The 13,934-nt window shown below is 41.4% G+C and overlaps 1 long non-coding RNA gene across 1 annotated transcript in view; it reads right to left on the bottom strand.

The window, feature by feature from the left end:
• LOC136830544 (uncharacterized) overlaps positions 1–12,397 on the bottom strand; it is a 35,039-nt gene extending 22,642 nt beyond the window's left edge. The window contains exon 1 of the long non-coding RNA XR_010850651.1: positions 12,284–12,397. This is a non-coding gene — a long non-coding RNA (uncharacterized lncRNA). The remainder of the gene's footprint in view (positions 1–12,283) is intronic.
• Between the last annotated feature and the right edge of the window lie 1,537 nt (positions 12,398–13,934).

The following is a 13,934-nucleotide window of genomic DNA, read 5'->3' as shown; positions in this document are numbered from 1 at the left end:
GGATCGCCGGTAATGAACACTTGCAGATAAAGAACTTCAAGTGAATGAAGCAGAGTTTTAACCTCCTACCCTGTCTTCGCCACAAATTCAGGAAGACAGACAAATACGTATCATTTCTTGCATAGGAACCCAAACTAGAAACTGCCTGAAGCTCGCCCAACCCTCTACCTGAAGCTAAAGCTGTAAGAAAAAGCAACCTCTTAGTCAGTGTCTTAATGTTATAGCTTCAATGGGTTCAAAGGCAGGAGAACACAAGAAAAATATTTAAGTACTTCCAACAAGTCCCACAGAGGGGCCCAAGTCAGCAAGACAGGACGTTCAACCTTAAAAGAACGTAATAAATCATCAATTATCTTATTACTAGAAATTTCAGGAAGGTGGAAACTAATTGTACCGCTAATCGTTGAGCGGTAGTCAGCAATAGCCAAATACAAAAGACCCTTGACTTTCCAAAGGAATAAAAGAAAATCATCCATTTTGGCTATGAAAGGTCTTGAGATGGAATGACCTTCCTTATGACACTAACTTCTATACCTTGTCCAGCTGAACCTGGTAAGGCTTATGGGTTGACTTTCTCAAGCTGAAAGAAAGCTGTCTAGCCACTGCTTTAAGGAGTCTGGACAGTCTAGATGCTCTTTCTACAGTTGCCCTGCAACTAAGTACAGCACACAAGGGTTTGGATGATAATGTTGAGAGTGCGGTTGTCTGAGAAGAACTTTCGCATGGGTAGGGACATCGGAACTTCCGTAAGGAGCTCTAGGAATTCTGGAAACCAAGCGTGTTAGGGCAAGCAGGGAGCTATTAGAGTCATAGACATCTTGACACTCTCCCACAATCTCCCTATTACCTGATGAATGAGACCAGATGGAGGAAAGACTATACACCTGCATGTGATTCCAATTTGTAACGTCACATCGGTGCCTATCGACAAAGGGACCACCATTGGTGAGAAATAAACCAGAAGACGATGGTTTAATCATGTCACGAATAAGTCCACATTTGCTGGCCACTTCTGGAGAACCTGACATATTACTTCCAGAGCCAAAGTCCACTCTCCCCCGCAATACCTGACAGGAGCGACTTAGCGAATCTGCCAGTATTGAGACTCCCCGATATAAATTGGGGAAGAAGAGACGCTTTTCGTTCTTTGCACCCTCTCAGAACTCTGTGCTATAGTATTGGGTTCTGTTGAGCCTGTCCACCTCCTCCAAAGTCTGTCTAACCTGTTCAAACCAAACCAGCCTACATGAAAAAGAGGCAGGAGCTGGCTTAGTGACATAAAAAACCTCCCCCCCCCGACCCCAAAAAAAGACTGAATTGACGAAATTGGGAGGTCCAGAGCTCTTACTTGAGGGTACGAAGAAGTAACATACTCATGCATACATCCGTAATCGCTACTACTGGCAAGACAACATTCTAAGTCCGCCAGAATCTCCTGCACCTCTGGATAAGAATACTATTCCGCAATGTCCGAACGGTCTAAGTCCGATGAAGGAGGAGGAACTGAATGAAGCCCGGACAACAATGAAGAGTCCGCAAGCGGGCCATCCTAACCAGAATGCTGCGGACCCACACCTAAACGGGTACCCAGAGCTGAATCCGTGTAGTTAAACATGCCGGGAAGAAGAGAAGGCTGAACTGAGAAAAACCCGGAGCCAATTCCCCATTATTACCAGGGGGAAGACAAGAGAGAGTAGCCAAACCCACATTGCTAAACCCTGGGGGAGGATGTGCAAACAAAACCACTTGTGGGGGACAGAAGATGATGAAGAAGAAGGAGGGAGAATGAAAGAGGTAGAAGTTACCCTCGGACTTACCGCCATGGAAAATGCAGGCGATGAAAGCTGCGGGCCGCTCAAAGAAGGTACCGCAAGCCCTGCCAAAACCACAGAGCGCAAACCCGAACTGGAAATGACAGGCAAACCCTGTGAAATACCTGATGCTACCGGAAAAGCCGCTTGCGGAAGCAAGGGGTTGTGCATACCCGAAGGGATGGAACATAAAACACCTGGGGCCAAATTCTGCCGAAACTGCATTTTCACCTGTCCGGAAGCTCCTCCTACCGGAGAAGACTGTACTGAGGAAGGAAAGACGGGAGGCAGAGGAATAGCAGATGCGTAAAAAAAGTTACCTGAGAGGAGAAAAGCCAAAGTCGAAGAAGGCGGGGAAACGGAAGATGCGGAAGCCGCAGGAAAGACCGGAGCAGAGGAGGGGGCCGAAGAGGAGACTGAAAAAAAAAGGAGCAGCAGAGAATGTGGGAGCAGGAGATAAAGCGACAGATAACCCAACTGTACTGAGGAAGGAAAGGCAGAAGACAGAGGGATAGCAGACACATAAAAAAGGTTGCCTGATAAGAGGAAAACCCAAGAGTCGAAGGAGGGAAACGGAAGTTGGGGAAGCCGCAGGAAAGACCGGAGCAGATGAGGAGAAGATCGAAGAGGAGCAACAAAGAATGTGGGAGCAGGAGATGAAGCGGCAGATAACCCAGAAGAAAGCTTAGCATGAAAGGGCAGAAGGTACACCGAATCCGCCCCCTCGATAATCCTGAAACATATCCAACATGAATTCTGGACACTACTGTGTCACATGCTCTCTAATGTTAGAGAAACCATTCAAAAAATAATCTCTCACCATAGGTCTGTAACCATCGAAAAACCCACAAAATCTCCCTTATATTCCACGACATCCAATTGCAGGTCCTGCAAACTACTTGTAGAAGCCAAAAGGACACACCAGAATCTGCCTTACTAGATGGAGGAGTAGAAAACACAGAGAATGGGGAAACTACAGTAGAAGATTCAGAAACAGTTGGAAGTGAGTTAGGAGCTAGGGCAGATGGATTCTGCACCACCAGAACAGAAACACTGACTTGAGACTGAGCCAGACTGAAAAGAAGTGATGAAGGTGAAACTGTTGCCAGAGCACAAAAACCACTCGAACCCAAAACCAGAACCCGTCCAGGAGAATGACTCTGCATCCATAATACCTTCTCCTCAGTACCTCACCCAGACCTATCCTCCTTTATCACACCTAGATCTTGATCCTGACAAACATTATCAACATTAAATTTACCAATACTACAAGGGGGTTGGGAGGGGGGGATCCTTCACTGCCTGCTCCGTGCCGAGGGGGCTGGCAGACCCTACCCACTCAGATGAATGCAGTTCTATCATTACCCTCAGCACCCGTTAGGGCTGGTTCTGGAACAGGCAAGGGAGCTAAGGAAGAAGGATCAGACATCCTAACACTACTACTATCCCTATCTGGGAAATGCTGAAGAAGACTAGCTATTAAATTTTCCATACTACTTGCAATCAATCCTATCCTCTATCTGTTTGACTACCTCTGAACTCGCTAAATCCATCAACTGATCTGTACCAGAAGCCTGAGACACTTGAGGCAACAAGAATCTGACCAACGTTTGCCGCCCTTACTTGCCAAAGACTTGTGATGACGAATGTAATCCCCTGTCTCTTGTGCCTTCCAATCGGAACATTCACCGCAGTGAGTCTGCAAATCACACTTAACCTTCCTACATACCTGACAGAATGTCTATCGTGTCTCAAGGTACTCATCCGTCTCTGGCAGGAAGAAGAAGCGATGAGCTCCAGCATCCACAGGTTGACAAAACTTTGTATACCTCTCAAGGACAAAGTCGAAGCTGAAGGCGCGGTAGTAGAAGGTGAAAGAGTCCATGATGACCAATCAAGACCGGGAACCAGTGAGTCCAATTCCAAAAGACGTTCCACATCGAAGGTATCCAAAAAATCCAGAATAAGAAACCAGTAATACCATCCAGGTCTTCACCACAAGTCCAAAATACAGAGAAGTCAGGCAATAGGTTTAAAACCTCACACTGCAGAAGGAAACAACCTTCCAGCAGCACGAACAAAAAGCAATTGACGAAAGTGGGAGTGTCGGCGCACACCTGTGTCAGCGTTGCCAACTGTTTGCTCTGGTAGCTCAAGTGACAAGATTTGATCTGCAGCGTTGGTAATGCTGGCTGTTAAAATTCCCCAATAGTGGGATTGGTAATTGAGAGTTGTTCAGGCTAGTGGGATTAAGGGCAAATTCAGGTGTTCAGGGAGTGTATTGCAATATAGGCCTAATAATTATAACTATTATGACTTATTTTGTTGGACAGAAGGATCTGCTCCTGAATAAGAGGTGTTCCATACGACTTTCCTCAAAATTTGGAATAACTATAAATTACTCGTTTGAAAGGACGTCAGCCACAATACTGATTACTTAGGTAAGCCAGTTCTTACCCTACACTGGCTCTTCCAATGCAAAAAGGATCTACACTGTAAACATCTCCAATTTATACGTAACTCCCATTCCTCTGCAGACCAAACCCCTGACACTTCTGCTGGCTGCAACCATACTCCAACTTTCAGTCGACATGCCTGAATACCATGTGAGCTCTGAGCTCTTCAACTGGAGGGAGGAACCTCATAAACAAAGAGGTCAATCATTCTACCATCTCAAGGGCTTCTAAATCCCTGGTGATCAGAAGTTCTTGAAAATTGGTTGATTTCTTATTCCATTGATTCTTCAGAAATAATTGGATTGGCCTCATCCTTATTTTGGTTCCAGTTTCTCTAGGGAAGCCATTTGTCCAGCATAGACAGCCATTTGGAGTATTTATATACAGTCCACCCTCTTAAATCAGGGAACCTTGGGACCAGGCCACTGCAGGACCGCAAATTCCTAAGATGTGTTGCACCAGCCCCAGTTTTTTTGCCATGCCCCTAGGTTAGGTTAGGTTAGGTTACATAGATTGGATTCGTACCTCTAGAGTAATTTGGATGTGGGAAACATAATGAGATTATTTCAAGAAAATTCTATTGTTAGCTGTTAAGATATGGTGTCCTGCTTTTTTCAGGGAAAGGTTCCGGTACTAGGTTACATCTCGGGAAAATGCTACCAGACCACAGAAAAACCTGGAATATAGAATACACCCCTAAAAAATGTATACATAGTCTTGCAAGCTAATTCCACATACAAATAGCCTAGTTGCTGACTTAGCCTACTACTTGGATAAGTTCTAACACCAGTTTTTATCATTTCTTTTTATCATTTTATTACTCTTATATTTTCACTTCATCATTTTATAACTTCATACTGTATCATTTTCTTTAAAATAGTGTAGTTTAACACTCTTAGTTTACATTCCCGAGTTAGCCTTAAACCGTAAATCATTGAAACTTTTCTCAGAATCTACAGAATATTATCGGTGACTTTCATCTCCTAAATTTACTATCTACATAATTATTGCTTTTAGTTTCTTTGTCATTTATTTTGACTGTAGAGGGTAACGAGATGACAAAAAATAAAGAATGAATTTCGGCAATCACTCAGCACATTCGCCGTCAGAAAGTAAACAAAGCTCACTGCCATATGTTGAGGAAAATACACTAAACATTTGCCAACTAAAGGGAAGGATAGAAACATTTTCTAGCAGAGATAAAAGATTTATAAAGATTTATGTTTCGCTTCTTACCTCTAGCATCATCAGATCTCTGGGGTAGCATATCGAACGGGTAAGTATATAGCTACATAAAAGAAATGAGGTCTTTCAAGCACTCTGAGTAAGGAATTCGTGCGTTGCCAAATCTCTCATTGTTTTGATTAAAAGTTTTGACTTGGCAGAGCCTTCTCAAGTGGAATCTTTAAAAAATATATTTATGCATTTAAATTTAATATCGAAAACATATTTGACTTCACACTTCTTTATTACTAACAACTATTTTCATAAAAACAAAAGAGATATGGCAAAATTTTTGCTGTGGTGCCGCCCTCGTGGCCGCTCAATGAACTAATGGCAGCTGATTCAAAATCGAGCCAAACCACAGGAGTTTCCAGACCACAGAATGCCGGTTTTAAGAGGTTTGACTGTATTCTCCACATACCTACTAATTTACAAGATTAACTCTTGTCCACTAGACTCAGAAAGTTGTCTAAGAAGAGGAGTAACAGGCGAGTCCACTTGCCCAACTAGGGCAGGATTCCTGTAAAAACTTCGGGAAAAGCAAAAATGGAAATTAGCATCCAGCAAGTCTACTGACTGCAACAAATCTTCCTCTGGATCACTGCTAAAACCAAACTTGTCACCTCCAGAGTCAATGGAATCAGAGCCAGGCAAACAAAAAAGGTTTGTTATGAGGCATTCAGTGCCAGTCTCTATCTTCCCCAAAGCATCGATACCAGAAACAAGGCAACTGTAGAAGCCATGAGGCGACTTTGTAACAAATTCCACTGTTCCTTGCTTAAGAAACTCTACATCTCACTTCTGGATATGGAGCTTTTCCTTATAGTGTTGGTAGGAAGGGTAAACTCACATAGGTGTATAAAGCCAAATCTGTCAGTAAAGGATGAGCAGGTGTCACAATTACAATGGTCTCAGGCAGAGACTCAAGAAATGAGAAGAGAACAAAGTTCTTAATGCTCAACCTTTGCACTGAAAGGAAGTGCAAGGACTTGCCCAGGGATTCAGAACATGTTCTATTTAAGCAGAAAACTCTATGTTAGCAGTCTCCCACATCAATGACATGGAGGACGATGCCAATGCTGAAGGAGACTTAAGCCCTGACAATGTGGCGGCCAGTGCCAAATGAGGTGGCCAGCACCAAAGCCAAAAGCATCTTTAGTACTGATGTTGTGGTGGCTGCCACTAACGCCTAAAACGTCTGAAGCACCAATGATGTAGCCATTAATGCCCAAGGAGAAGCTGGTGGCTGAGTGGCACTTGGCGTTAACGATGAAAGCATCTGAAGCACCGACAATGTGACAGTTAACGCCCGATGAGGCACTGGCACCCAAAGAGGTAGCACCTGCTGTGGTGGCTGGCGCTAATGCTGAAATTGCTGGAAGCACCGATGATGAAAGAACCGGGCTGATCAGGAGCAAACCTCAAAATGTGCAGGTTCAAAACCTGTTCAGTGCACCTGAAAAGAACTAGCAAATAAATGCAGAGACAGGAAAGGAACACATGGCATCCATGGAGAATGCCATCTCGGACACTCTTGCAACACCTGTGAGGGGTTCAAGGTGCAAAACAGGGGGATCTAGTAAGGAGTGGTGCCACCAGAAAAGAACAAGAACTCAAATGTGACGCCCAGCACAGTGAGGCACCAAAGGGGACAGCAATCTAGAATGAGCAGACAGATTAGGCATGTACTCTTGATCCCTGATGTGTGAATAAACATGGCTAATAACTTGGCAACAGTGTCACACCCAAATGTTTGAGAGACAGAGCCTGGTGCCAAAAAAGCTCTCTCAAGAAGCCACCAAAGCACCTTGAAAATAGCTGGCACAGACCTTAATCTCTAAGAAGCTGATAACTCTACCTTCTCTTCTAGAAGGAAATCCTGGGGAAGAATGGGTAGCGACATTAGAAACCCCTGCTTCCAAAGATGAAAGGAATTTCAACTCTAAAAATTACTTAATTAGAAAACAAAACTGCTCCATACCACAGGATTAGTTGGCACTGTCTTGGGCCTTGGAGAAAAAGAATCATCTGTGCAGGAAACAGAAGCTTTCCTGTACTCAACACTATCCTGCACTGACACAGAGTTCAGTGGAAGGTAAAACTAAAACTGACATATGAGCCAACATAAAAGAATCTGAAGAAAGGCAAGACAATCCAGTCTGTTCTACTACTGAGACAGTGGCAATCAAAGAAAAAGGATCTGCTTGTCTAACAGTCGAATACGTCCATCATCGGCACTGAAGAAGCAACCAAAAGTGACTAAAAGTGGCCTGAGAGCATGTACCTCAAAAGCTGCCTCAATGGCTGGGAAGCAGTTCATGGTAAAACAATGTCATAAGTGGTACAAGAAAATGTTTAGAATGCTCAGGAGCAGCCTGAGGTGCCAAAGAAGGAGAATGAGACTGGAAGCACGACACCCAATGAGAAGGGGAACTATGTGGCGCCCAAGCCTTAAACGTCGCCAACAGCTATCGTGAGACAGAACAAGGAGAACATATGATCTCTTACTTTTGCAATCTATGAGAGCAAGTAGTGCTATATTACGAAGTCTCAAATGAAGAGAACACCTGAGAAAGGAAGGTGAACGTGGGGAACAGATGTGTTCACACAGCTGATCATGGCTACTTGCACAAACCTCCCTCACGTCAGATAAAGGGAGTGAAGACAAACCAGCATAACCAGATCACCCGGGAGACCAAGGACACAAATGCCTGGCAAATACCCAGAGACAGGCAAGCTCCCCAAATCAGGTGAGCACCTGGAGTCAGGCAAGCACCTTGTGCCAGGTGAGCTCCCTGGAGTCAGGTGAGCAGCCAGCAGCATGTGAGCACCGGGTGCGAGGAGAGCTCCCGGTGTTAGGCAATCACCTCGGAGAGAACACCTAATCCTCTTGCAGGACCACAGTGAGATCCTGGAAAAGGATCGCTACAAGTACTTGGCCTCCAGGTAGGGCCTAGGGGAAATGGAATCAGATATTGAGTGAGTGCGCTTAACTTTGGGTGACCAAGCACCACCATGTACGCAGCATGCACCAGGTTGGCCACAGGAAGACAACAACAACCACAAACCGCTTCCATTCCCAGACATACTCTGTTTCCCTGTACCTCCAACAGTAGGGGGAGCATCACTGGGCGTGGCTAAGGTATGGCTAACAGGGAGGGAGGACACTGGCACTTTCACTGCCAGAAGGGGGTAACCTGAAAAAGGACAATTAAACTAAGCCAATAATGCAGCAATCGTTGAGGAAGTTAGCCCCCATAAACTTTCAAAGGTAACTCTAAAACTAGCTACTACTGTATATGTCTAGAATGATACAGGAAGCTTTGGAAGGAGAATTAATTTTGATGGAGAAACATTACTAGGAAAACAGGGTGAGCAGGAAGACTTACTGTCTGACATTTTGTGAAAAGATGAGGAACTCTTACTCCTATCTTCACTTCCTGCCCTAGTGTTGGAATTTTTTTTTTATCTTTCTTATTATCTGCTTCTCTCATCTGTTTATATTTTCAATTAAACACTCTTTGTCTCATCTGGCCAATTAATACACTGATCACAGTGATTACTAAGAGAATAAAGAATAATCCATTGTAAACTGAGGAGTAAAGCTGGGTATTACATCCTCTTTCCTTACAGACTAGAAACAAGTTGTCTTTATTCTCTTTGGAAGACATCCTAAATGATGACAAACACCACGACAAGCCAAACCCAAAATCCAGAGAAAAAAAATTGAATGGTAAACAATAGACGTTTGAATCACCTGAAAGGGATGGGTCAACAGACAGTTTAAACTAAATGATTGTTAAATTTTTAATTATAATACACTATTGTCCTCCTGCCTGATGCAGGAATTTCAACTATCATAATTGACAGGTAAGATTCATTTCAAAAATATCTTTAATTCTGGATCAATGTAATAAAAAAAATGAAAATACCTACACCAATCATGTATGTATGTTCAAGGAAATATAAAAATTGTGTCAGTAATTACAGGCAAGCTTCACAAAAATACACGGGAACAAGACTACAACAGTTTTATCAAAAAAAAAAAAAAAAAAAAACAATTATTGACCAATTACTGTTTTTTGGAGAATTCAAAACACACTGAGCAACTTCCATTCTATACCATTTGTCAGCTGGGGATTGTATTAACATATACAACCGTTATACCTTGTCCTACATACTACCTAAACCAAATCTGCAGTCTTATTATTCACTTTAATTTACAGTGCCCTGGGTGAGGTTAGGTGGTGGGGTGGGGGGTAAGGGAGGGCCCATACCGGGTAAGGTCCCAGACATTATGTTAGGTTAGGTTAGGTTAGACCACACCCCTGAATTTTATTCATTTTGTATTTTCCCCATCCAAAATCTAGGATACTCCTCTGAGGTTCCCCATACTTGTAGAATGAAAGGGGGATCTGGTACCTCTTCAACCTACTTGCTTTCTACTGAAACGTCAGATCATTCACAACACACATTTTAACATACGAACCGCAGTTTCGACCCAGGAATACCATTCTGGTTGAAGTAAAACTTTACCAAAAAACTATGAAAGAACATTAGTAATTATGGGCAAGTATAAAAGGTAGATCTTAGCCGGCTGTCCGTGGTAGCTAGTCATGGCATTGACGTTTTTCTATAGAACTTTATGAACAAAAATTCAAGGTAATATTTTAAAGCTGGCCAAAAGTAACTGAGCTGTAATTTACCTTAGAAATGTAGCCAACTTTGGTAAGAGGGACCTGTTGGGAATCTGGGTTTTGGGTGGGTGAAAACATTTTGAGAATAGCTAATTCAAGGGGGACCCGTTGAATCTGGGGTTCTGGGTTTATAAATGTTGGGAAAAGGTTTGCACCTAAACTGTTGTGTTTCCTGTTACATATGCCATTTGGAACACAAAAAAGAAGCATAAAAAAAGGCAGAATAAATGGACAGTGGGAGCCGCTCCAAAGACACTTTTCACGCACGCGCCGATATACAGGGGAGCTTTCAGTTCACCCAATGCCCCTGACAGAGAGGGTAGAACTATATGGTAGCTCCCACGGTTGCAACTGCCTTCTAACTTAACTTTTCTACAGTTTTTGGTTGTTAATTATGAATTTACCTTTAATTTTTGGGCTCGAGTGTAATTAACCTGTGAAGTCCATCCAACAAGGGGTTTCCATACGCGATCTTCACAAGACAGAGCATTTTGATGTCTGGAATGGTTCATATCCCATCCGGCAAGTGCATTAACTTTTTAACTTTATGGGTACCCAACACCCTGGGCCAGTACTAAACCGCCGAAGGGACATTCCATTTGGAACGACAACAAACAGATCGCCAGTATCAGAATCCCTAAAAGTGTAGAAAAACCAGGTGAAAAGGTAAAAACAGGCGCGGAGCTAATATATAGATTTACCAGAGTGTTTTTTATATGGAAGTGTTATTTTTTTGGGTAACTGTTATTTACCGCCACGTCTCTACGTAAGTCCCACGTCACTTTACCAACTTGTATTTTGTGCAGTTAACCCCATCTCCCAACATATGGCTCCCTAGTGGTTACGTAACCCAAGATGGCAGCATTGTTTGCCTGTTAAGTTTCTTCAACCCCGGTCGCAAGCAATGAATAGTGTCCAAAAGACTATGGTAATTGACATTTTTCTGTGTTGTCATTTTTGCTTGCTTTACACGAATTTAAAACATTTTGCCGGCAGGCTTATGCTATTTTGTATTTTACCCTTGAGCAAAATGCGACCCACACTGCAGAGTTGCAGTTTTCAAGGGTCAATTACATTTTAGTTACAGCCTGAAACCAAATTGTTATTTTAAATTCTTGTTCAGCACGTCAAATAACATAGGAAAACGTCAATTGCCATAGGCTAGCTCACTGCAGACAGCCGGCTCAGAATTACCGTATAAAATACTAACTGTGGCTATAGAAGTCGCCATTCTCCAAATTTTAAAGGTCAAAATACTATATTAGCTCTACATGCCTGTTTTTATCCTTTTCAACCGGTTTTTTACACTTTTAATTTCTGATATTGGCAGAATGCATCTGGGATTGTCCGCCAAATGGAATGTCCTTCGCTAGTGTTTTATGATACTTAAATACCAAGATTTAATAAGTACATTATTTTGCCGGACGGGATATGAACCGTTCGCAACAGACGTATATACCCGTGCTCTGTCTTGCGAAGATTAGGAAATAGATTGGATAAACTTCCGGGTTAATTACAGGTTAATTTATATCGAGCGCCAAAAATTAAAGGTAAATGGTTTCACATTTAGAAACCAAAAAATTTTAGAAAAGTTGTGTTAGAGGCAGTATGTTCACACACTTCTAAGCTACTATAGTTCTACCAAAATGGCTCACCATAACACTACTCAGGTAAAATAAGCTGTGGACACCTCATCCAGTCTGACAATCAGTTGAACTTAACCTTGGGCGTCAGTCTAGCCCAGGATAGCTAGACTTCCCAGTAACGAGGACTCCCATCAGATAGACAAAAATCCTCAGCGTCCACAGTATTTGAGTCCAGCACTTCCTAATCTCACCACAGAATCGTGAAATATGCAAATACAAGAAGCTAATCCAGCAGAAGGTGTGAGAGACATACAGTACCCGATTAACTACGGAAGTGACAAAAAAACAAAAAGGCAAACCACAACAGGACATTAAGACCAAAAACTTTTCTCTCGTTTCTAGTGATGCAGACGGAATTAGAAAGGGAATTAATGGCCCTCCTCTAGAGATAGTTTACGCATAAAGATATACTATGATAATATATTTAAAGCGGCTTACGTGTGACATACCAATATGATATATTATCGACAATTTTCAGGTTCTTTGACAGCCGGACCCAGACCCACTGACCAGTGACCACTGTTGTTATTCGTCATGTTCCAATAATGTTTTGTCCTGGTTCCTGTAATGAGAAATGATCGACGCTTAAGAATTGTATCACTTTTATCATGTTTTGATTAATATCTCTATTAAATAAATATAATATAAAATAATATTAACAACATAATATTTTATCCTTGTAAAACTTGAAAATATAATGATTAGAATACATTTTGTTTTTATAACAAAATACTATATCATCAGATTTTCAGGGCGAGTTCGAAGCAAACGTAATATTTCATATTAATTAAGAAAAAAGTTATAGAGATATTTAATAATACCAGTACTACATTAAACAAACAATTTTTATATTAAAATAGAAGTTTTATGTTTCATAAACACAAAATTTACGCTTTTAGTATTATTTACATTATTAACGAATGCCGACCTTAAAGGACACGATTGCAATACAGAAAAGGGGATTACTATAAAAACCAGAATTATTTATCTATTACAGCAAACACAGTTCCTTTACACACTTTTACGTTTAGTATTTTTCAAGAAATGATCAGTAATAAAATAAGTATACACTGTATTCTGACCTACAGTATATCCTCAGAATCTACCGATATATATATATATATATATATATATATATATATATATATATATATATATATATATATATATATATATATATATATATATATATATAACATTTTAGCATGTATTTATGGGATGACGTTGCTAGCCCTACATACTCTAACGTGGATGTTCAAACAACCTGTGTGCTGACAGCGTATTTCAGTTTTTGGTGGTTACCTTTCCAATTACAGACCAAACCTAGCATTGCTTAACAGGTCCACACTCTGCATTGTTTTCCACCTCTCTTGCACTCATTGGTGCTTCCTGGACATCCCGACCCTTCCTTTCCAAGACCGCTTGCACCCCAACTCCCCAGACTTTCCTTCTAAAAGGTCTTCCTCTCCTGTTTTCTCCTGTCACATCCCAGTGACACCTTCCTTCCTTTCACCCACCCGTCCTCCCTCGTTCTCTCCACATGGCCAAACCATTATTTGTCTAAATTTCATTTATTTCATTAAGTAGCCATGTAAAATTAAATACAACAAATTGCAGTTTTCACTTCACCAGCCAATAACAGCATGAACTTGTTTCTAAAAGGTTTACCGAGACTGGAATAAAACAGATGAAGGACAAACAATAAGGAGGGATTCGAAGTCAATAAAAAGTAAAGCAATTTATTCGCATATATTCGTACGTAAATACTTGTATAAACGCTGTCATGAAGATTACTTGGTGACTGTTGATAGACATCCAAGGAGAATCCTAAAAAAAAAATATGCTTAATATGTGTCTCAATTCCGCACCCCCTTACCTCAAAAAGAAAGTGTAGTATCAAGTAATTAAATTTTCTTATGAACAATTTATAACTGTGAAAATGCATCAGATAGTAGAAATAATGAAATAATATGGAAAGAAACAGAATAAATTTGACAGAATAAGTAATATAACTCTGTTTGTAATTCAAAACTGTGTATCGAATTTAAATTTGGTTCCTGAGTGATACTTAGAGAGTACATATATAACATTTTCTGATGT

The sequence above is a fragment of the Macrobrachium rosenbergii genome, chromosome 47, assembly GCF_040412425.1.
Source record: "Macrobrachium rosenbergii isolate ZJJX-2024 chromosome 47, ASM4041242v1, whole genome shotgun sequence".
Lineage (NCBI taxonomy): Eukaryota > Metazoa > Arthropoda > Malacostraca > Decapoda > Palaemonidae > Macrobrachium > Macrobrachium rosenbergii.
Note: the sequence above shows the minus strand (reverse complement) of the source record. Positions and strands in the feature narration are given on the sequence as shown.